The 22,639-nt window shown below is 46.6% G+C and overlaps 1 protein-coding gene across 1 annotated transcript in view; it reads left to right on the top strand.

Moving 5' to 3' along the window:
* Positions 1-9,206: 9,206 nt before the first annotated feature.
* Positions 9,207-22,639, top strand: part of LOC111968756 (signal-induced proliferation-associated 1-like protein 1) — an 81,215-nt gene continuing 67,782 nt past the window's right edge. Inside the window, 1 exon segment of the mRNA XM_023994605.2 lies at positions 9,207-9,472. The gene's annotated coding sequence lies outside the window, so the exon portion shown is untranslated.

Raw genomic sequence — 22,639 nt, 5'->3', positions numbered from 1 at the left:
CGTCCACCACGAACTGGCAGGACAGGTCAGGATGAACCGAGATGGGAGCTGTGGTGAAACGGTGTTTGAGATCCCGGAATGCCGGGTCAGCAGCTGGAGACCACGTGAACGGAACCTTGGGAGAGGTTGAGTGCAGACAGGGGGGGAGCCAGGGTGCTATAACCCCGGATAAAGCGGCGATAAAAGTTTCAGAATCCCAGAAAACGTTACAGCTGCACCCTGGATGTAGGCTGCGGCAAATCCACCACCGCTTTCACCTTCCCGGCATCCATCTGTACACTCCCTGCAGCGATGATGTAACCCAGGAAGGAGATGGTGGAGCGATGGAATTCGCATTTCTCTGCTTTCACAAAAAGCTGGTTCTCCAGGAGGCGTTGGAGAGCCTGTCGGACGTGGGACACGTGTTCTTGGTCTTTGAGGTAGATGAAGACGAACCGGTTCAAAATTTCGCAGAGAACATCATTAACCAGAGCCTGGAACACAGCTGGGGCGTTTGTAAGGCCAAATGGCATGACCAGATACTCGTAGTGACAACTGGCCGTGTTGAAGGCAGTTTCCACTTGTCCCCTTCCCGTATCCGCACCAGGTGGTAGTCGTTCCTTAGGTCCAGCTTGGAGAACACGGTGCCCCCCTGGAGCGGCTCGAAGGCCGAGGAGATGAGTGAGGCCCCGGTAGTCGATGCACGGGCGCAGGGTTTTGTCCTCCGCCGGCGGGGGAGGCAGATGTAGGTCCTCAATGTAGGTCTCCATAGCCTTGGTCTTCGAATCCATGGGAATGGAGAGGGGCTGAATGGGGATGCCCAGCTCGGACGCCAGGGTAGCGTCCATAAAGCTCTCATCGGCCCCAGAGTCAATGAGTACCCAGAATGATTTCGATTGGTTCCCTCACAGCAAAATGGCATGAAAAGAGGTGCAAATAAGGGGAGAGGAAAAGTTCTCCGGATGGCCCACCAGAGTACTCGCTCCTATCGGTGAGCCTGGTCTTTTAGTGGACAGGTGGAGACGAAATGACCAGTAGTCCCGCAATACAGGCAACGCTTAGAGTGAAGCCTGTATAGCCGTTCGACTGGAGACAGCCTAGCTCTGCCTAGTTACATTGGCTCAGATAGAGGTGAATCGGCAGACTTCGGAGACTCTCGGGGGAACTCGGGTAGCCTCGGGTTCTCTCAGCAACGGAGCCATCGGGATGCCTCGGAGGTAAGGTGGAATCCTTGGGCGGGCGAGTGAAATCAAATCTCCTCTCCTTCCTTCATTCCCGTAGTCGCCCATCGATCCGAATGGTCAAGGCGATGAGCGAGTTGAGATCTGTCGGTAGTTCCCGGGCTGCAAGCTCGTCCTTTACTTCCTCCGAAACTCTGTGCAGGAGCATGTCAAACCACGCTTCCGGGTTCCAGGCACTCTCAACTGCCATCGTGCGGGAAATCCACCGCATAGTCTGCCACACTGCTGGAGTCTTGCCGAAGCTGGAGTAACTTCCGGGCAGCCTCTCTCCCAGACAATGGAGCATTGAAAATGTTTTTTACCTCTGCCACAAACTCCTCCAGACTGAAGCATACTGTTGTTCCCATACTGCGTTAGCCCTGGCGAGAGCCCTCCCGGACATTAGCATGATGAGGTACGCTATCTTAGAGCAGTCCGAAGGGAAGGAGGAGGGCTGCAGCTCGATGATGAGGGAACACTGAGCGAGAAACGACAGGTGTCCGACTCTCCATCGAAGCATTCCGGGTGAGGTAAGCGGGGTTCCCGGGAAACCGGGGTGGCGGCGCTGCTAACAGCCGCGTTACTGAGGGGCTCGGAGTTTATAGTCGTGGTAGGTTGCCTAACAGACAACCCACGGAATTGCTCCAGCAATGTGTTCAACGCTCGGTCATGGCGTTCGGCCAAGGTCTGGAACCCTTCCATCAGACCACGAAGCAAGTCCTCGTGCCTTCCAATGGTGGCTCCTTGGGAGGAGATGGCATTGTGGAGCTGGTCCAAGTCTGCTGGGTCAGTCAAGGCCAGTTCACACTATCACTTTTTAGGGAAGACCCAGATGCAGACAGTGTCGAAGTAATAAAAGTTTATTACTAGAACAGGGGGCATGCAAAATGACAGGTCAAGGGCAGGCAGAAGTCAGTAATCCAGATCAGAGTCCAAAAGGAACAGAACGGGGGGATTGGAGGGACGCCATGTGCGACTGACGTGTTTTCCGTTTACCTCACGCGGTATTCTGATTATTATTATTTTTTTTAATATTTTTTTTTACCCCCTTTTCTCCCCAATTTTCGTGGTATCCAATCGCTAGTAATTACTATCTTGTCTCATCGCTACAACTCCCGTACGGGCTCGGGAGAGACGAAGGTCGAAAGCCATGCGTCCTCCGAAGCACAACCCAACCAAGCCGCACTGCTTCTTAACACAGCGCGCCTCCAACCCGGAAGCCAGCCGCACCAATGTGTCGGAGGAAACACCGTGCACCTGGCCCCCTTGGTTAGCGCGCACTGCGCCCAGCCCGCCACAGGAGTCGCTGGAGCGCGATGAGACAAGGATATCCCTACCGGCCAAACCCTCCCTAACCCGGACGACGCTAGGCCAATTGTGCGTCGCCCCACGGACCTCCCGGTCGCGGCCGGCTGCGACAGAGCCTGGGTGCGAACCCAGAGACTCTGGTGGCGCAGCTAGCGCTGCGATGCAGTACCCTAGAGGTATTCTTAAAGTTTATGTGAATTTTGCAGCAGAACCGTATTTATTTTCAAATATTAGTTTGGTGATCCCTTTCTGTAAAAACCCAGACTACTTTGCTATCGAATGTCAGCATGTTGACGAAACATAAGGCTAAAAGCATGACTTTGAGAAAACCCGGCTTACAAGACCTTCTCTCATCACCGCCCTCTCCTGAGTCTGAGGGCCCGGGGACTCACACTTTACCCGGGGGTGCTGCTTGGCCTGGCGGTGCTGAAATGAACATTCTCGAGGCCATCAAACTACTACGCTCTGAGATAGTTGAAATGAAAACGGAGGTAGTTGCTACGATTGAGGCCTGAATACAGGAGGTTTCTGATACTTTAAATGCAGATCTAACCATCCTGCGGAATGAGACGGTGCCAGCAATCACATCACTCAAAACAACAACAGCATCGCACACTACAACGATTGCAGCACTGGAGACCTCCGCTACCAATGTCTCTGATTTAACTACATCCCTGGAGGCTGACGTGAAACGCCTGGATGCGGATTTGAAAAAGGTGCAGGAGAGTTGTGTGAGTTTAGAGGGATTCTCTTGCTGCAATAACCTGAGACTTGTATCGGTCCCAGAGTCAGCGGAAATGCCTCGCGCCACGGATTTCGTTTCTGGGCTGCTGAAGGATGTTCTTGACTTAGATGAGAAGACACTGATTGATCGTGCCCACAGGTCGCTGCGCCCAAATCCCCGGGATGGTGAGAGGCCCCGTGACATAATTCTTCGAGTGCACTTTTTCCATGAGAAGATGGAGATTCTCCGACGAGCCCGCAATACCACTCTGAGCTTTCAAGGACAGAGCTTCTCCATCTAACAGGACTACTCCCCCACGGTTTCCAGGCAGCGCTCAGCTTTCGGACAGGCCAAACGATTACTACGGGACCATCCAGGTGTGAAGTATAGACTGAGATTCCCGGCCCGGTTATGGCTATCTCATGATGGTAAAGACTACACATTTGAGTCTCCAGATGAGGCTATGGCTCACATTCAACGTCACATCAAGAAGTCTTGAACTTGCTCATAGATCAGCAACTGTTGCTTGCGAACTGTGGATAGTAAGTAGCCCACCTGTGGTACAATTATGTTCAGTTATAACAGACTAGTTTTGGGGAGTTGGAGTTTACTCTGAGACAAGTTATTCTGGGGTTTTTGGGCACTCATTGCTTTTCCACTCTATGCTCTAATGACAGGGTTTTATAACGGGAATGACCAGGGTGGCCGAAATAATGCAATCAAGTACATTTCGTGGAACATCAAAGGGGTTAACAACCCTGTGAAGCGTAAGAGGGTGTTGACACATTTAAAGGGTTTGTATGCAAATGTTGCATTTCTACAAGAGACTCACTTGAGGACTGGTGAGCATTTTAGGATGCGTAGGGACTGGGTTGGTCAAGTGTTCCACTCTAACTTTGATAGTAAATCAAGAGGTGCTGCCATTTTGGTTGATACATCTACTCCCTTTGTAGCTTCTGAGGTTATTGCTGATCCAGCGTGGCCGCTGCCTGGTGGTCCCAGCGCGCACGACCCACGTGGAGTTCCAGGTCTCCGGCAGCCTCTGGAACTGCCGATCTGCGGCCAACAAGGCAGAGTTCATCTCAGCCTATGCTTCCCTCCAGTCCCTCGACTTCTTGGCACTGACGGAAACATGGATTACCACAGATAACACTGCTACTCCTACCGCTCTCTCCTCGTCTGCCCACGTGTTCTCGCACACCCCGAGAGCTTCTGGTCAGCGGGGTGGTGGCACTGGGATCCTCATCTCCCCCAAGTGGACATTCTCTCTTTCTTCCATGACCCATCTGTCTATCGCCTCCTTTGAATTCCATGCTGTCACAGTTACCAGCCCTTTCAAGCTTAACATCCTTATCATTTATCGCCCCCCAGGTTCCCTTGGAGAGTTCATCAATGAGCTTGACGCCCTGATAAGTTCCTTTCCTGAGGATGGCTCACCTCTCACAGTTCTGGGTGACTTTAACCTCCCCACGTCTACCTTTGACTCATTCCTCTCTGCCTCCTTCTTTCCACTCCTCTCCTCTTTTGACTCACCCTTCACTTCCGCCCTCTCACAAGGCAGGCAATACGCTTGACTCATCTTTACTAGATGCTGTTCTTCCACTAATCTCATTGCAACTCCCCTCCAAGTTCTCTGACCACTACCTTGTATCCTTTTCCCTCTTCGCTCTCATCTAACACTTCCCACACTGCCCTACTCGGATGGTATCGCGCCGTCCCAACCTTCGCTCTCTCTCCCCCGCTACTCTCTCCTCTTCCATCCTATCATCTCTTCCTCTGCTCAAACCTTCTCCAACCTATCTCCTGATTCTGCCTCCTCAACCCTCTCTCCTCCCTTTCTGCATCTTTGACTCTCTATGTCCCCTCTCTCTCCAGGCCGGCTCGGTCCTCCCCTCCTGCTCCGTGGCTCGACGACTCATTGCGAGCTCACAGAACAGGGCTCCGGGCAGCCGAGCGGAAATGGAGGAAAACTCGCCTCCCTGCGGACCTGGCATCCTTTCACTCCTCCTCTCTACATTTCTCTCTCTGTCTCTGCTGCTAAAGCCACTTTCTACCACTCTAATTCCAGCATCTGCCTCTAACCCTAGGAAGCTCTTTGCCACCTTCTCCTCCCTCCTGAATCCTCCTCCCCTCCCGCCCCTCTCCTCTGCGGATGATTTCGTCAACCATTTTGAAAAGAAGGTCGACGACTCCGATCATCGTTTGCTAAGTCAAACGACACCGCTGGTTCTGCTACACTGCCCTACCCTGTGCTTTGACCTCTTTCTCCCCTCTCTCTCAGATGAAATCTCGCGTCTTGTGACGGCCGGCCGCCAACAACCTGCCCGCTTGACCCTATCCTTCCTCTCTTCTCCAGACCATTTCCGGAGACTTCTCCCTACCTCACCTCGCTCATCACTCATCCTTGACCGCTGGCTACGTCCCTTCTGCTTCAAGAGAGCGAGAGTTGCCCCCTTCTGAAAAAAACTACAACTCGATCCTCTGATGTCAACAACTACAGACCAGTATCCCTTCTTTCTTTTCTCTCCAAAATCTTGAACGTGCCGTCCTTGGCCAGCTCTCCTGCTATCTCTCTCAGAATGACCTTCTTGATCCAAATCAGTCAGGTTTCAAGACTAGTCATTTCAACTGAGACTGCTCTTCTCTGTGTCACGGAGGCGCTCCGCACTGCTAAAGCTAACTCTCTCTCTCTGCTCTCATCCTTCTAGACCTATTCGGCTGCTTTGATACTGTGAACCATCAGATCCCTCTCTCCCACCCTCCGAGTTGGGCATCTCCGGCGCGGCCACGCTTGGATTGCGTCCTACCTGACAGGTGCTCCTACCGGTGGCGTGGCGAGAATCTGTCTCCGCACCACGTGCTCTCACCACTGGTGTCCCCCAGGGCTCTGGTTCTAGGCCCTCTCCTATTCTCGCTATACACCAAGTCACTTGGCTCTGTCATATCCTCACATGGTCTCTCCTATCATTGCTATGCAGACGACACACAATTAATCTTCTCCTTTCCCCCTTCTGATAACCAGGTGGTCTCCTCACTAGCCCAATTATTCTTTGATGATTTGCCTCTTTTGCTCAGCTACAGGAAAAGTTCAACCTCCCTCAATCCCACTTTTTCCGCTATCTCCAGACTAGGAACTTTGTCAGAGCTAACACACCTGCATTTCCCCATAGGCCTGCGAATACAGCTATAGAGAGCATCTTTGAGCTGAACAAGCTTCCTAGGGGCGCAATTTCAGATGTATATGCAATCATTCATGACTTACAGAACCCTTCTTTGGTGCCTTTAAAGACTCGATAGGAAAAGGATTTGGGGGAGGAACTTGGGGAAGACACCTGGAAATCTATGCTGCACAGGGTGCATTCGTCCTCTTTTAGCACTAGACACAGCCTCATTCAATTTAAGGTGGTTCACCGTATCCACTGGTCCGGGGCCAAACTTGGAAGAATATTCTCTGATTTTGATCCTACCTGTGTCAGATGTAAAATGGAACCAGCCACACTGTTGCATATGTTTTGGGGCTGTCATAAACTGTCAGGTTTCTGGGAATTAATATTTAAATGTTTCTCTGATATATATGACACTGTTATAGATCCGTCTCCCCTTACAGCCATTTTTGGAGTACTACCCATAGGTACCCCCCTGTCAAGAATCCAGTTGGACACTGTTGCTTATACAACTCTTTTAGCTAGACGGCTAATACTACAGAACTGAAGATGGCAGTTCCCCCATCTTATAAATATTGGGTGAGAGGTGTGTTGTGCTCTCTGAAACTAGAAAACATTTAATTCAATACACATGGGAACCCCAAACTGTTTAATGAGGCTTGGGCTCCATTCCGGTCTTACTTTAAACATTCCATCCTCTGATGGCATTCATATTAAAACAAAAATAAGTCTGTGTTTGACCCCCCTGTGACTTAAGGGTTGGATGAGCATTTCTTTCTGTTTTTTCTGGGGGGGGGGCATTAAGGTTGATGTGCTTATTGATAGTGACCTACGGATGCCTTGTTCATCTTTCCCGGTCAGAGACTAAAATGTGAGCTTGTTTTTCACCGTTTTTTATTTTGAATTTTAAAAAATTGTTCACGCCTACATAAAATGATTATTAGTCATTTTTCATTTATTTTAAAGCATTGTAAACTTTTTATTTTTGGTCCAGTGGATGGTCGGTTTGTGGCCATGACTGTCTGTGAGTGGTTGCATTTGTCCACCCCTATCCCTTGACTGTTTACAGGAACAATGGTGAGGTGTTTGCTCTGTCCCTGTACTATAGATTGCCCTTTAACCTTTGTAGCCTTCTGCATGGTGTGTTTAACTTGTCTAAAGTATGGTATGTTTAAAGCTATTAAAAAATATATATATTATTTGTATTTTTTCTAGTTGAGTATATTATTTATATTGCTTTGTGTTGTCTTGTGTGTGTAAAACTTAATAAACAGAGTTTTCAAAAGGTACAGAACGGAAGGCAGTCTCAGGGTCAGGGCAGAAAACTAGAAAACAGGAACTAGAAACAGACAGGAGCAAGGGCAAAAACACTGCTAGGCTTGACGAACAAAACGAACTGGCAACAGAAACAGTGAACACAGGTATAAATACACTGGGGATAATGGGGAAGATGGGCGCCACCTGGAGGGGGGTGGAGACAAGCACAAAGACAGGTGCAACATTTCAGGGTGTGACAGTAGTGGCTTTGCTGGCATGCATCAAATATTTTGGGAGGGGTTTGCCCCACCAAGATTTACATGCTAAAAACACCAATGATGATATGTTACATTTGGTATGGTTACATAAGACAGATGGTTACTTAAGGCAATAGGGTGGTTGGTAAGTCAGTTGGTCAGGGGTGGGCATATAACGCGAAGTCGGGGTGTGCGGGCATATAACACGAACGTCCAGCAACCCAAAGGTTGCGTGTTTGAATCTCATCGCGGATAAGTTTTGTACATTTAGCTAAGGATCAACTTTGCAACTACTAACTACTTTTTAGCTAATTTGCAACTACATAGCATGTTAGCTAACCCTTCCCCTTCCCCTAACCCTAACCTTAACACTTTATCCCAACCTTAACCCTAACCTTAAGACATAACCCCTAGCCTAGCTAATGTTAGCCACATAGCAAACATTAACATTAGACACTTAGCCACCTAGCTAACATTAGCCACATCAAATTGGAATTGATAACATATCATATGAATTGGATAATGGACATCGACCATACGAAATGTAACACATCATACTAATTGTCGTGTCCCGGATTTACATTTACTATATTACGTGAGTCCAGGTTGCAGCCACCCAATTGCAGCCACCCTCTTGCACTGTGTCCTCACTGAACACTAGAATACCTGGAGTGATTCTTCCTATCCTCTTTGTTTTAGTTCTATTAAAAGGGAAGTTTTGGCAGAGCCACCCAGCAGTAGAGGAAGAGAGTGAGCATTGCATATTCTCTCAAACAGTCACATCTACTGCTGGCTGAGACAGAGAGACATTGCTGCTGAGTAATGCCCTAATGTCATTTATGCATTGTCAGCCCTTGGGGAGATCTGTGACAACAGTTAAGGATTCTCTGAGACTTGTGTTTTTTGCAAGTACAATGAGTGCCTTGGCTAATGTAAGACTGTAGCTCAGTCCAGAAACAATCCATAGTCCCTATACCCCATAGGCAAAATGAACAAGGATAATAAGCCTTTCATAACCCATTAGAGTAACAGAAAGCTGATATGACATGGAAATGATTAATTGCATTCAGTCACATTGACTGATTTGCAAAGTATTGCAGTTGCTTTCACATGTTCTATCCTAGATAGACCTTGTTATATTTTGGGCAATTTCAAAAAGAGCTTCAGCAGAAACACTACCAGGTGAGCAGAAATTGCTTTGTTACCACAGTAACGTTCGCTTTATTGTATGAAGCCCTCTCGCGAGATTCCAGTACAGTGACGGGAGGGTGGTTGGTAATATTGGTATGATCTCATCCCTACAGCAACTGCATAGCGCAGCGAGGCAAACCAGTAACTTTGGATCCAACTTCTAAGTTAGACTGCATCTCTGAGGAAGGCGCAAAGATCATTGTGATTTTAACGGGAACGGAAACATCTGCTTTAAAGCCATATAGTTAACGTTGTTCCTGTATTTATTTATTTTTTTACACTGAAGGGTCTTCCACGAGAAGCAAAAGGGGGGACAACGCGTAGTATTGTGTTCATGCCATCCAACGGTTAATAAGGGAGAGACAATAAAAGGTGAGTCGCAAACCTGCGTTATGTCGTTGGGGAACGATGCATGTCATGTGCATGGTGTTTTGGGGGTAGGCTACATGGGCGCAAGCAACATCTGGATTGTCTCCCCAAACAATTAGCATGTTAAACAGCAAAATATGACCGATTTATGTGCTCTACTAGTAAGTAATCTACATTTGAATACGCAATCAGGGTATTTTCTTTCCCAAAATTAGGAGGGATCCAGAAAGGTTGCTTTGTGGGTTTAGAACGGGCACGCTGCACGTGACTGGAGTGGAAAATGTCAATTTTGGTCATGTCATGATCAATGCAATGCATCACTGTATCATGTTTTTCAAGGACAATGTGCATTGTTTCGAGTCCAGCTTGGGTTTGCTGATTTACAGGTGGTATCGAGCAAATTGACATGGTTTAATAGCGCTGTAATAGACCTGTTATGCTGCAGCTTTCGTTGTAGTACTCTCCTTTGGTATATATAAACCAGTGGTTCCCAACCAGGGTAGCCTACTAGGACCCCTGGAGGTACTTGGCCTATCCATAGGGGGTACTTGAGAAGACTCATGAGACCATAGGCCTATGGTAAAATGCACATGAGGGGGTACTTCAGGGGTACTACGGGTAGAGCAAAATTCAGTTGGTACAATAACCGAACATTTGTGAAAAAGGTTGAGAACCACATAAATATTGTTAGGTCTGTTAACCCATGCCTCTACAAGTGGTGGGTTAATGTTTCTAAAGGGTTCATGTTGATGGATCTTTCTATAAGCCAGGCAACACATATGCAGGTTGGACTGGCATAACACTATTGTCTACTCAACCACTATAGGTACAGAAGCTGAATTCATGTACAATATTGCTCAACACTGCGGTTAGGACATGCAGTATGCTAACTTGGCCTTTAAACTGTCTGTTTGTCTCTTTGTCAGTGAGATGCCTCCAAGCCTGAGGGTTCGTCTCGAACTCAAAAAAAGAACACCTACCTTGCATTCTCTGTTTTGGACAGAATGGCCAAATTAACACAGTTTGTTTGGAAAATTGATACTTTACATCAGCTAAAGTAGGCTAATTGATGATCTGACACAGCTGACTAGACATTGCTGTTGTAATAAAGCAGGCAATGTATTAGTATAGTTCTTAGTTCTGAGTAACATTTTACATTGTTGCTCTCAGGCTGTACACCTGTTTAGTAAGTAACACTGTAACTATTGAACTATTACTACGCCAACCCCCTCTACTCTACTGCTACTCTCTGTTTATCATCTATGCATAGTCACTTTAACTATACCTACATGTACATATTACCTCAATTAGCCCGACTAATCGGTGCCCCCGCACATTGACTCTGTACCGGTACCACCTGTATATAGCCTCACTTCTGTTATTTTTGCTGTTTTTTCTTTTCTTTTTTTTCTTTACTTTTCTATTGTTCACCTAATACCTATTTTTTTCTTTAAAATGTCACTGTTTGTTAGGGCTTGTAAGTAAGCATTTCACTGTAAGGTCTACATCCGTTGTATTCGGCGCACGTGACAAATACACTTTGATTTGATTTTAAAGCAAATACTAAAGTATTATTACAGAGTTACTACACAAGAATTAGAGCAGGTTAATGTAAAGTGTTATACAGTTCTGGAATATGAAGTAGAGTAGTAGACATTTTATAGGGCATGCAATGTTTTGGCATTGAAGGGCCCCTACAGTGGCAAATCTGGATGCGCTTAGACATGAGATTTGAACTTGTCCTCTCTGGCCAGCTGTTTCTGACAGTTCCAGTAGCTGTCACAAGGAGTCCAAATACAGTCGATTTAGCACTCACTCACTGTTTGTACTTTCTGTCTTCTGCATATAAGAGCTTGAACATCACAGTGTTGAAATTGGAGTCCCCCTAGTACAGGGTTCCCCAACTGGCAGCCTGTGGTTTTCTGAGCAAATTTCATAACATGTTAATTGTTGGACATGAAAGACTGTAAAAACACCAGGAAATCATCTCCAAGTGATTTTAATTTTGGAAATCTGTTCCCAAGTATTTACAGTCTACAAAGAAATTGTAATTATGTTCTGGCCCCCCGAGCATCCGTTCAAGAAAACATCAGCCCACGGCTGTATCTAGTTGATGATCCCTGCCCTACTATTTCTTCCGTCTCTCTCTACCCATATTAGTGTATGCTGATCCGTGGCATTGTTCTGTAGGAAACTGGATTGGTTATGGTGGGATGAGTCAGAAAGGGGAAGGAAAGAATATTGAGTTGCATAGTGGACAAAATATTAGCATTCTTTGTAAACATGGCAGATTGATGACTGGGATAACATCAGACAGGTCCATAGTCAAAACAATTGAAGACCACTGTTTTACTGTTGAATAAATATTTTCTTAACCTCATTACTCTTATATTGTCACGTTCCTGACCTGTTTTCTGTTAGTTTTGTATGTGTTAGTTGGTCAGGACGTGAGTTTGGGTGGGCAGTCTATGTTTTCTGTTTCTATGTTGGTTTAAAGGGTGACCTGATATGGCTCTCAATTAGAGGCAGGTGGTTTTCATTTCCTCTGATTGAGAGCCATATTAAGGTAGGTGTTTTCACACTGTTTGTTTGTGGGTGGTTGTCTCCTGTGTCAGTGTCTGTATGTTACGCCACACGGGCCACACGGGACTGTTCCGGGTTTTGTTTGTTTGTTCGTTCGTTTTATGTAGTCTGTTTCCTGGTTCATGCGTTCTTCACGTTGTATGTAAGTTCGGGTCCAGGTCTGTCTACATTCGTTTATTTGTTTTGTAATTATTCAAGTGTTCGTCGTGTTCTTCAGTTTTGTTTATTAAATCATTATGTATTCACAACCCGCTGCAGTTTGGTCGAATCACTACTCCTCCTCTTCGTATGAAGAGGAGGAGGAAGCCCGTTACAGAACCACCCACCAATCCAGAACCAAGCAGCATAAGTTCGAGCAGTGGAACACGAAACAGGAATGGACATGGGAGGACGTATTAAACGGCAAGGGTTGCTACACATGGGAGGAGATCCTGGCTGGAAGGGATCGCCTCCCATGGGAACAGCTGGAGGCACTGAGGAGAGCAGAGGCAACCGGACAAGGGAACCGGAGATATGAAGGTACGCGGCTAGCGAGGAAGCCCGAGAAGAAACCCCAAAAATTTCTTGGGGGGGGGGCTAAGAGGTAGTGGGCCAAGGGCAGGTAGGAGACCTGCGCCCACTTCCCAGGCTAACCGTGGAGAGCGGGAGTACGGGCAGACGCCGTGTTACGCAGTAGAGCGCACGGTGTCTCCTGTACGTGTGCATAGCCCGGTGCGGGTTATTCCACCTCCCCGCACTGGTAGGGCTAGATTGGGCATTGAGCCAGGTGTCATGAGGCCGGCTCAACGCGTCTGGTCTCCAGTGCGTCTCCTCGGGCCGGCTTACATGGCACCAGCCTTACGCATGGTGTCCCCGGTTCGCCTACATAGCCCGGTGCGGGTTATTCCACCTCCCCGCACTGGTCGGGCGACGGGGAGTATTCAACCAGGTAAGGTTGGGCAGGCTCGATGCTCAAGGGAGCCAGTACGCCTGCACGGTCCGGTATTTCCGGCGCTACCTCCCCGCCCCAGCCCAGTGCCTCCAGTTCCGGCACCACGCACTAAGCCACCTGTGCGTCTCCAGAGTCCTGTACACACTGTTCCTTCTCCCCGCACTCGCCCTGAGGTGCGTGCCCTTAGCCCGGTACCACGAGTGCCGGTACCACGCACCAGGCCTATAGTGCGCTTTGAGAGGTCAGTGTGCCCTGTCCCTGCTCCCCGCACTAGCCTGGAAGTGCGTGTCTCCAGTCCGGTGCCTCCAGTTCCGGCACCACGCACCAGGCCTACAGTGCGCCTTATCCGGCCAGAGCCATCCGTCTCCCCAGCGCCATCTGAGCCATCCGTCTCCATAGCGCCATCTGAGACATCCGTCTCCATAGCGCCATCTGAGCCATCCGTCTCCATAGCGCCATCTGAGCCATCCGTCTCCATAGCGCCATCTGAGCCATCCGTCCTGGTCCGAGCCATTAGAGCCGCCGTCTGTCCCGAGCCCGTCAGAGCCGTTCGTCCAGTCAGGAGCCGCTAGAGCCGTTCGTCGCCAGGAAGCCGCTAGAGCCGCCAACCAGACAGGATCTGCCAGAGCCGCCAACCAGACAGGATCTGCCAGAGCTGCCAACCAGACAGATCTGCCAGAGCCGCCAACCGCAACAGGATCTGCCAGAGCTGCCAACCAGACATGATCTGCCAGAGCCGCCAACAGACAGGATCTGCCAGAGCCCGCCAACCAGACAGGATCTGCCAGAGCCGCCAACCAGACAGGATCTGCCAGAGCCGCCAGCAAGACAGGATCTGCCGAGCCGCCAGTGAGCCATGAGCGTCCAGAGCCGTTAGTGAGCCATGAGCAGCCAGAGCCGTCAGCGAGCCATGAGCAGCCAACCGTCAGCGAGCCATGAGCAGCCAGAGCCGTCAGCGAGCCATGAGCGTCCAGAGCCGCCAGTGAGCCATGAGCGTCTAGAGCCGTCAGCCTGCCATGAGCGTCCAGAGCCGTCAGCCTGCCATGAGCGTCAGAGTCGTCACGCCATGCGCGTCCAGGCCGCAGCCTGCCATGAGCGTCCAGAGCCGTCAGCTGCCATGAGCGTCCAGAGCCGTCAGCCCTGCCATGAGCGTCCGGAGCCGTCATTCATCCAGAACTGCCTCTCAGTCCAGAGCTGTCCTCTGTCCGGAGCTGCCCTTAGTCCGGAGTTGCCCCTCTATCCTGAGCTACCTCTCTATCCTGAGCTACCTCTCTATCCTGGCTATCCCTCTGTCCTGAGCTACCTCTCTGTCCTGAGCTACTTGTCCCGGAGCTGTCCTTTATCTTGGTGTTGCCCCTTAAATTAGGTGGGGGAAATAAGAGGGTGGTCATTCTAAGGGGGAGACGTAAGCTGGGATTGACTATGGTGGGGTGGGGACCTCGCCCAGAGCCTGAGCCACACCGTGGTCAGATGCCCACCAGACCCTCCCTAGACTTTTGGTGGTGCGTTCGGATTACGCACCTTGAGGGGGGGGTTATGTCACGTTCCTGACCTGTTTTCTGTTAGTTTTGTATGTGTTAGTTGGTCAGGACGTGAGTTTGGGTGGGCAGTCTATGTTTTCTGTTTCTATGTTGGTTTAAAGGGTGACCTGATATGGCTCTCAATTAGAGGCAGGTGGTTTTCATTTCCTCTGATTGAGAGCCATATTAAGGTAGGTGTTTTCACACTGTTTTGTTTGTGGGTGGTTGTCTCCTGTGTCTGTGTCTATGTTTTGCACCATACGGGACTGTTTCGTTCGTTCGTCGTTTTGTTTGTAGTAAGTACTTTGTTCGTTCGTTCTGCGTTACATGTAAGTCCTTACGTTCAGGTTTGTCTACTCCGTTTGTTATTTTTTGTGTTGTCAAGTATAGTTCGTTTTGTCTTGTTCAATAATTCATCATGTCATTTCACTACGCTGCGCCTTGGTTTAATCCCTGCTCCTCCTCTTCGGATGAAGAGGAGGAGGAACGCCGTTACATATATTTAGTCTGATATTGTTTTGCTGAAGCAAAATCATCATGCAAACTGAAGCAAAAATCATCATGCAAACTGGACCAGTGCCCCATGATGATGGAGTTTTCACTTTAAATCAATCTAGTGCTGACACTGTTTATGGGGAAAAGTGTCTTTCTATTTAATCTCCCATGATGGGTGAACCATTCTCTGCTTTGTGCCATAGACAACCCCCCCCCCCCCCCCATGGTTACCATAAATACCAAATAAGTAATTAGGGTAAAATGCAGCTCACATATCTTATCACAAGAGTATGACAGCGGGGTCAGGGAGGTGGACTCCAGGGCAGGCTCTTCACTTCTGGCTCTGAATGCTAGATAGGAGGAGCAACAATTGGAGCGTAGTTCAGTTTTATAAAGTGCCTCTCTGGAATGTGTTTGAAGTGAAATACTAAAACTAAATGTTTGCTTTGTTCATGACAGGCCTACTCTTATGTATATGTATAACATGTCATGTTAATATAACAGGGTGGAATATGCTTCCAGGCCAATTAAATACCCTGGCCCGCTGCCTGCCTATTCAAGGTGCTCAAATGTTTACATTCAACAATAATTAGAATAATCAGTTAGAATTCTAATTAGAAAGACACTGTCTAGTCCACCTTGATTTAAATCGTCTTTCTCCTCAAGTAATGTGTTGCTTGAATGGGTAATGTTGCCTGCATTCCCTCCTGTTGTTAGTTGTTGAAGGCTGAGAACAGACATAACAGGCCCTGGGATGTGCCACTGAATGGACTGATACACATGTCTGGTGTCAAGTACAAGGCCATGTTATTTTCCTTTCTATTCTGACTAAGCTCTGTGAAATCAAAGAAGCGGATTGACCTTTTGGCCAACCGTCCGTAACCATAAAGGATAACGACTAGAAATATATTACGTTATGAAAAAATGAGTAGGCTCCTGTTCGAATGATTAAGCAATGTTTGTCAGACCAAAGGCAGAAGAGTAAATGATTGTCTTGGCAATCTGTCCTCCGGTGCCCTACGATGTCACCATTGAGTTGAATGGGGGTGATAAAGCTGACTGGGATGAGGATGACTGTGGTACTGTCTCCTGTTAAACTGTTGGAATGCCCCGGCTTTGTCTGCTTGGGCCTGCCGGGTATATGTCAACCAATGGAAACAGCGAAAGAGCACGGAACTCACAATGGAGATGATGTAATCTCTTTCAACTCGCTGTCACAGAGTAAATGCAGACGAACAAAGAAACTGCCCCTTCCACCACGTTTGGGGAACGTCGACCTCACAAAAATGATATAGGCAACTGTTAACCTTTGCGGCTTTACAATTATTTATGTGGAGGTCACATTATTTTGCGTTGTGACCCCCCCCCCCCCCCCACCACACACTTATTCTCCTGATGAGGCAGAATGTAATATAGTGGTGCAGTTGCCAACATGTCGATGTGCTGATTTGGGACAAGATGTCTATTCTAATCTAGCCCTGACAAATAGGCCTATTCCCCACAGTATCAATCCACTTCTTGTGCTGCCCTCATAGTCTCAGTCTGTTGCTGATGCTGATGATTTTAAGTAACCTCACACTAAGAGACAGAGTGATACCCTGACTAACTTAATCTAACTCTCAACTCTAACCCAAAGCCACAGTCTCACAAGTCCAGACGGGCTGTAATTCCCATCTTTCTCTGCCTCTCAGGCACAACAAGTGCTGGAAATAGTGTGTTCTGGGAAAGGATTGGGGAAAACACATCTCCAACAAACAACCACACAGAGAAAAACAAACTGTTGGAAAGAAAACGCTTCCGTAATAAAATGTTGGTACCTGAGGATGTGTTGAGTTGCTTTAGGCTATCTTGCCTTATAGTGATGATCTGCCTGGTTGTGTCTAAACATGTCAGTCACTGCCTACAGTATCACACTGTCAGATCTACTCCCCCCTGTATCTCCCTCACATACAAAATCTTTGCAACCATTCCTAGTCTATAAACAGAGAACAAGGCCCATGCCTCATGCTGTGTCTTCCATACAATAGTGACATATTCTTTCCCCATACGGGGTCGAAACCACACAGCTATACTGTTGTTCTGTGGGCAGAAATCTGAGAAGCAGATTGGAATATGCAGTGGGTTGAGCATGACTGAATCAGGATATCAATTTGCAGACAGGTCTGTTCAGCTAGTCCTCATTCCTTCACTTTAACGGCTACACTGTTTTTGTTACTTTCAGGTGCAGCGTCGCGTACAGTGAAACTGAAATTCCATGCCACACAGCACCGCATGAGTTCTGCTCAGAACTTATTTGATTTGAAACCCCCAACACAAAATCTAAAGACGCTGATTGTTAACATTTCTGAAAGAGTTGCACTTTAGGTTCCCTCCTCTTGGTTTCCTGCATCCCAACTAGCAGAAATCCCTGTTCATATTGCTCCAAGATTCCACATCCTCTCTCTAGTCAAAACACGTAATACATTTCCATCCTGTGAGTTGAGTTCCTGCTCCACTCCAGGCATGGTTGGGGGTGAGGAATGAGACTGCTTGGCTCTAGTTCTTTCCTTGTCCTGTGTGAGAATTTCAGAGGCTCTCCTCTGAAACACAGGCAGAGAGAGTGAGGGAACACAATGGAATAGTCAATTGACTGTGTTCTCACCTGATATTGCTAGGATTCACTGACAAGGGGGGACAATTCTGTGATATTCAGAATAACCCCTCTCCTTTCTTACTGTTTAGTTTTCAGTTATTTAGCAGAATCTTTCATCCATAGCTACTTACAGAAGTGAGTACATACATTTTAAATTGTATTAATACTGGTCCCCTGTTTGTAATCAAACCCACAACCCTGGTGTTGCAAACGCCATGCTCTACAATCTGAGCCACACGTGACTTTCACTTTGTTGTTGACAGTGCCACACCTCATAGATTAGGAGAATTAGAAATGGGTAACACATCAGCACCCTGCCTACTTTCTGACTTGATAAACTGTCCCACTCCCTATCAATTTGACTGCTGCAGAGAGACACTCTTTCCATCTGTTCCCAGGTGGAGAGAGCAGATGAGGCCAACCAATAACAAACATGGCTGCTGCTTTTCCGGGCTTTCCCCCCAGCCTGTTTCCTGTGTATTTCATTGATGTTTTCCTGGATATCTTGGCTACAGCTTTTCTGCTGGTATGAGATACATACATACATCAACTCCATATTTGGGAGCTCATGTTCTCAGAAATAAATAACAATTCAGTTTTGACAGATTTCGTCTGTTTTCAGATGTTGTTCTTGAGGCCAAGGACGAAGAGCTAGACTACTAAACTGACTCTAGATCTGATAGTTTTAAAGTGTTGAGTTGAAGGGCGGTCTTCTGTTACAATACATTAATTTGTTGATGTGTTGGGAGGAGGGACTGCATGGGAAAGAGGTGTGCCGTCTGCTGTGCAAGGTATCACATAAAAGCCTGCCTGCCATTATTGCTCAAGGAGAGGCAGGGAGGATTCTTTGTGATGTGGGCCTTTTGCGGCAGGTGGGCAAGTGTTTATGTGGCGCGGCTCCCTGCTTTGAATGCTAATTAGTCGCTAGGGATCATGTACTGTTGGATTCAAAACACCGGCACACCCTGGCCTCTCGCCCTTCTGCTCCACTTGGTAACCTTATCACACCGTTACGTTGAACTTTGATGTGTTGTTAGTTAACCTCTGCAGATGTCACTGTGTCTGTAGTGATCCAGGTTGAAGCTTTGATTGCAAACATGAGTGTGTGTGCCTGCGTGTGCATGTTTGTATGTTCCTTGGGGAGAATAATCCTTCTCACCCCCCCCCCCCTTAAAAGATTTAGATGCACTATTGTAAAGTGGCTGTTCCACTGGATGTCATAAGGTGAATGCACCAATTTGTAAGTCGCTCTGGATAAGAGCGTCTGCTAAATGACTTAAATGTAAATGTAATATTAGTGTCTATGGTGTGTGTGTGCCTGCCGTGTTGCATGTTTGTATGTTCCTTGGGGAGAATATTAGTGTCTATGGTGTGTGTGTGCCTGCGTGTGCATGTTTGTATGTTCCTTGGGGAGAATATTAGTGTCTATGGTGTGTGTGTGTGCGTGTGCATGTTTGTATGTTCCTTGGGGAGAATATTAGTGTCTATGGTGTGTGTGTGCGTGATATACTCTTATTGTAAAGATGCAAATGAAGGATCACACAGAGCTCAAACCTAAACTCTGCATGTTTTTTCCTTCAAGACTTCTGGGGATTCTGAGCCTTGATTAGAGCGAAGTGGGGGTATGAGTGGGGCGTGGTAATTGCAATCCGCTTTTTCCTGAGTCCTGTGAACCAAGACTAAAATTGAAAAATTGGAACAACTGTCAGATGTTGTCAACCTAATAAAGCATATGCTAATCTGTAGGCCTTTTTTTCTTTTTGACTGTGGATGAGGTCTCTGTATTTTTGCTTTTCTTTTTGATAAGAATAGGAAAGCGCTCCTCCCTAGGCCCTGTGTAGATTAGTTTTGGCTTTTGATCAGCACCGTTCCAGAGCTGTCTACACTGTGGGCTACAGTGTGGTGTGTTTGCAGGTCAGCAGCAGTGCATTATGCAGGTTGGACATTGGTTTCCTGGCACGGACAGTGATTTAGCACGGCTCCTGTTATGCAATGCTGCCTGAATTACTGCTGCACAAATGACTCTGTATGAATTGATTAACTCTGAGGCTTTACTGCACATAATAGGACCAGAAGTGCATCAAGCCATAACTGGAGCCATGCCCTAATCAATGGCTGGAAGTAGTTAACGTGCAAAGGAAACATTGTGGAATTTATGTGGTAAATGGTATAGGCCTAATACAATATGATATGTTGATCTTACATATTTGACTTCACATTGCAACATCTTCCTGCTGTGAGAATATGCTAAGGGGTGCCTACATTTGGCCCATTCACTCCAACAGTTGGTTTCTGTTAGATTTAGCTCATTGAGCAGCAGTACCTGTGTATTTGACGCTGTCACTCTCTCTCTGACTGAGCCAGCTCTCTGTCAGATGGGCTCCTCAGTGTGGAGATCCAGTGTTTCTCCTCTTTAGTATTCTCCTTCATCATAGCTTGGGACTCCTAACAGCCACAGCTTTCCCCTGTAGTCAGCACCTGCAGGCAGCTAGTACCGGATGTTCTTTAACCGCTTCCATGGTCCTGCAGAACATGAGAGTTAAGGCAGCACTTCCTCTTCTATGAGGTTTGAATGGATTAGAACCTCTTGTTAATCCACAGTCGGTCGAGGGGTTAATTAAAAGAGCTCATCTTTTCCAGAGCACATCTTCTTGTGTGGTAGAGAAGCAATTAGTATGTGACAGCAGCAGGGCAGATTTTTGGCGGGTGTGAGGGGATATTAATGAGGCTTTCACCTTGAGATCTGTGTTATTAGGGAAAGAAAAGGGTGTCTCACTGCTTCTGCTTCTGCTGCATCAGGCTTTCTAAATGACACTGATTGTCAAACATATGCTATTACTCTGTTATTATTCTAGAAAAACCACAGTGTTTGTTGTATTCCCTTCTATTTGTTGGCAATGAGGAATCATCATGTTTTGTACTGAATCACTTTATTATAATGTAGGTCATGATTATTGAGTGTGCTCTCTCCTGGTCTCATGTTCCTGGTTACAGGCTTAGGCTACAAAATATGGCAATGTGAGACTAGGCTTACTGTAGCTGGTTTGACTGGGCTTACTTTAGTCCAGCCATTTGTTTTGGTGGTGTTTGGATGGTAGACGGGAGCTCATGGTAGCTTATATATGTTCACTTAGTGAGTTCCTGACCTTTCCCATACTGAGGTTTCTTAACTGTCACTACAGCTCCTCTCCCATCAGATCAACCCAGCCAACCTTCTCTGACAGCCCTATGTCAAAAAGAGTCATAATAAGCTGACACATCACTGTCCTGTCCTGAGCAACAGTTCTTCTGTGAGGGAAAATGTTAAACCACAAGAATGTATTATAGTAAATCATGCAGTTTATGATTAGGGCATGATGTCTACCTGTGTAGTATTAATATGTCCTATATTGTAATTAGTAAGCAATATGTAACCATGATTTAGAGGCCTGTTATTTTATGTCTGTGTTATCTAATATGATTAATGCAGTTGTTTCATCATCAGTGTTTTGACAACAGATTCTTTATTTAGTACAGTATATGCTGAGTAGTAACTTAGTTATAAGTATATGAGTTGACAGGTCTGTAGATAGAAGACAGGAAATGTGCTTTTTGGAGAGAGGGTTACCATTACCTGCCCGTGAACATTCACTCTTTAGTATAATGTGTTGTCTGTACCTCAGATTGCAGGTAAGCCTTACATAGTGAAAGATATGTTATATTCTCAATTAGCATGTTTGATGTAGCTGGAAATGGAAAATATGAATAGTCCAGATTTTGATGTTGAGCAGCAGTTGAAATACTTTCTGCTTCCACTGTGATTAGTTGACCTAGACAAGCTGTGATGTCTCAGTCATTTTTACATTTAATGTGTGATTAATGTGTAATGGACGTTAGTTAGCCTAGCGATAAAGAGCGTTGGGCCGAAATCGATAGGTTGCTGATTCGAATTGCTGACAAGGTGAAAAATACGTTGATGTGCCCTTGAGCAAGGCACTTAACCCTAGTTGCTCAGGATAAGAGTGTCTGCTAAATGTCTAAAATTAAAATATCCGATTATTCTCAGTATGTTGTTACTACAGATGTAGGATCTTAATTTGATCACTATGTTGTTGCTGAAAATGTTCTTGCACGCAGGTAATGCATATATAATGTATTCCAGTTTTAAAAAGGCTATAAAGTTTGTAATTTCTCATTTAAAACGTCAGATTTGAAAAACATACCAACCCCTACAAAATATGTACATTAATTATAATTCACAATAATTCACATTTCCTACTGCTGCAGGATTATTTTCTTGCTGTAGCAAACTGGCTCCAATTAATGTCTTACATCTGTAGGCTCTGAATAAAAAAATATAAAGGATGTTTACAGTGCCCTCTGTAATTATTGGGACAGTGACAAATTTTTTGTTGTTTTGGCTCTGTACTCCAGCACTTCTAATTTTAAATGATACAACGACTATGGGGTTAAAGTGCAGACTGTCAGCTTTAATTTGAGAGTACTTTCATCCACGGGGCGTGACTTTCACAGGGGACAGAGGGGACATTCTGAAATTGCATTCCCCACAGTTTTATCATTGGAATGTGATACAAAACGAGGCAATGGTGTGCTTTAGGACCATGCGGACGACACTGAGCGGTCGGATAGTCTGTTTGGACTGTTTATCCGGCTAGATAAAAAAAGAAGTCCCCCCTTTTAAAACTAATGCGCCCCTGTTCATCCATATCGGGTGAACCGTTTAGACATTTTTGTACATAGTCCCACCATTTTAGGGGACCAAAATTATTGTGTCATTTTGGAGTTACTTTTATTGTAAATAAGAATAGAATATGTTTCTGAACACTTCTACATTAATGTGGATGCTGTGGTGTTATTTGTGTATTGCATCCTGATTGGCCATATGAGGGCCTGTGGGAATTTAGGGGTTCATGAGGAGAGCATCGCTCTCTATCATGTAGCTTATAATGTGAAGCAATGTCAAGTTTGCAATCAATTTGTCTTCATAATAAGGCTGACCCCAGTTAGTC

This window comes from Salvelinus sp. IW2-2015, linkage group LG9 (genome assembly GCF_002910315.2).
Source record: "Salvelinus sp. IW2-2015 linkage group LG9, ASM291031v2, whole genome shotgun sequence".
In the NCBI taxonomy this organism is placed as follows: domain Eukaryota; kingdom Metazoa; phylum Chordata; class Actinopteri; order Salmoniformes; family Salmonidae; genus Salvelinus; species Salvelinus sp. IW2-2015.
Note: the sequence above shows the minus strand (reverse complement) of the source record. Positions and strands in the feature narration are given on the sequence as shown.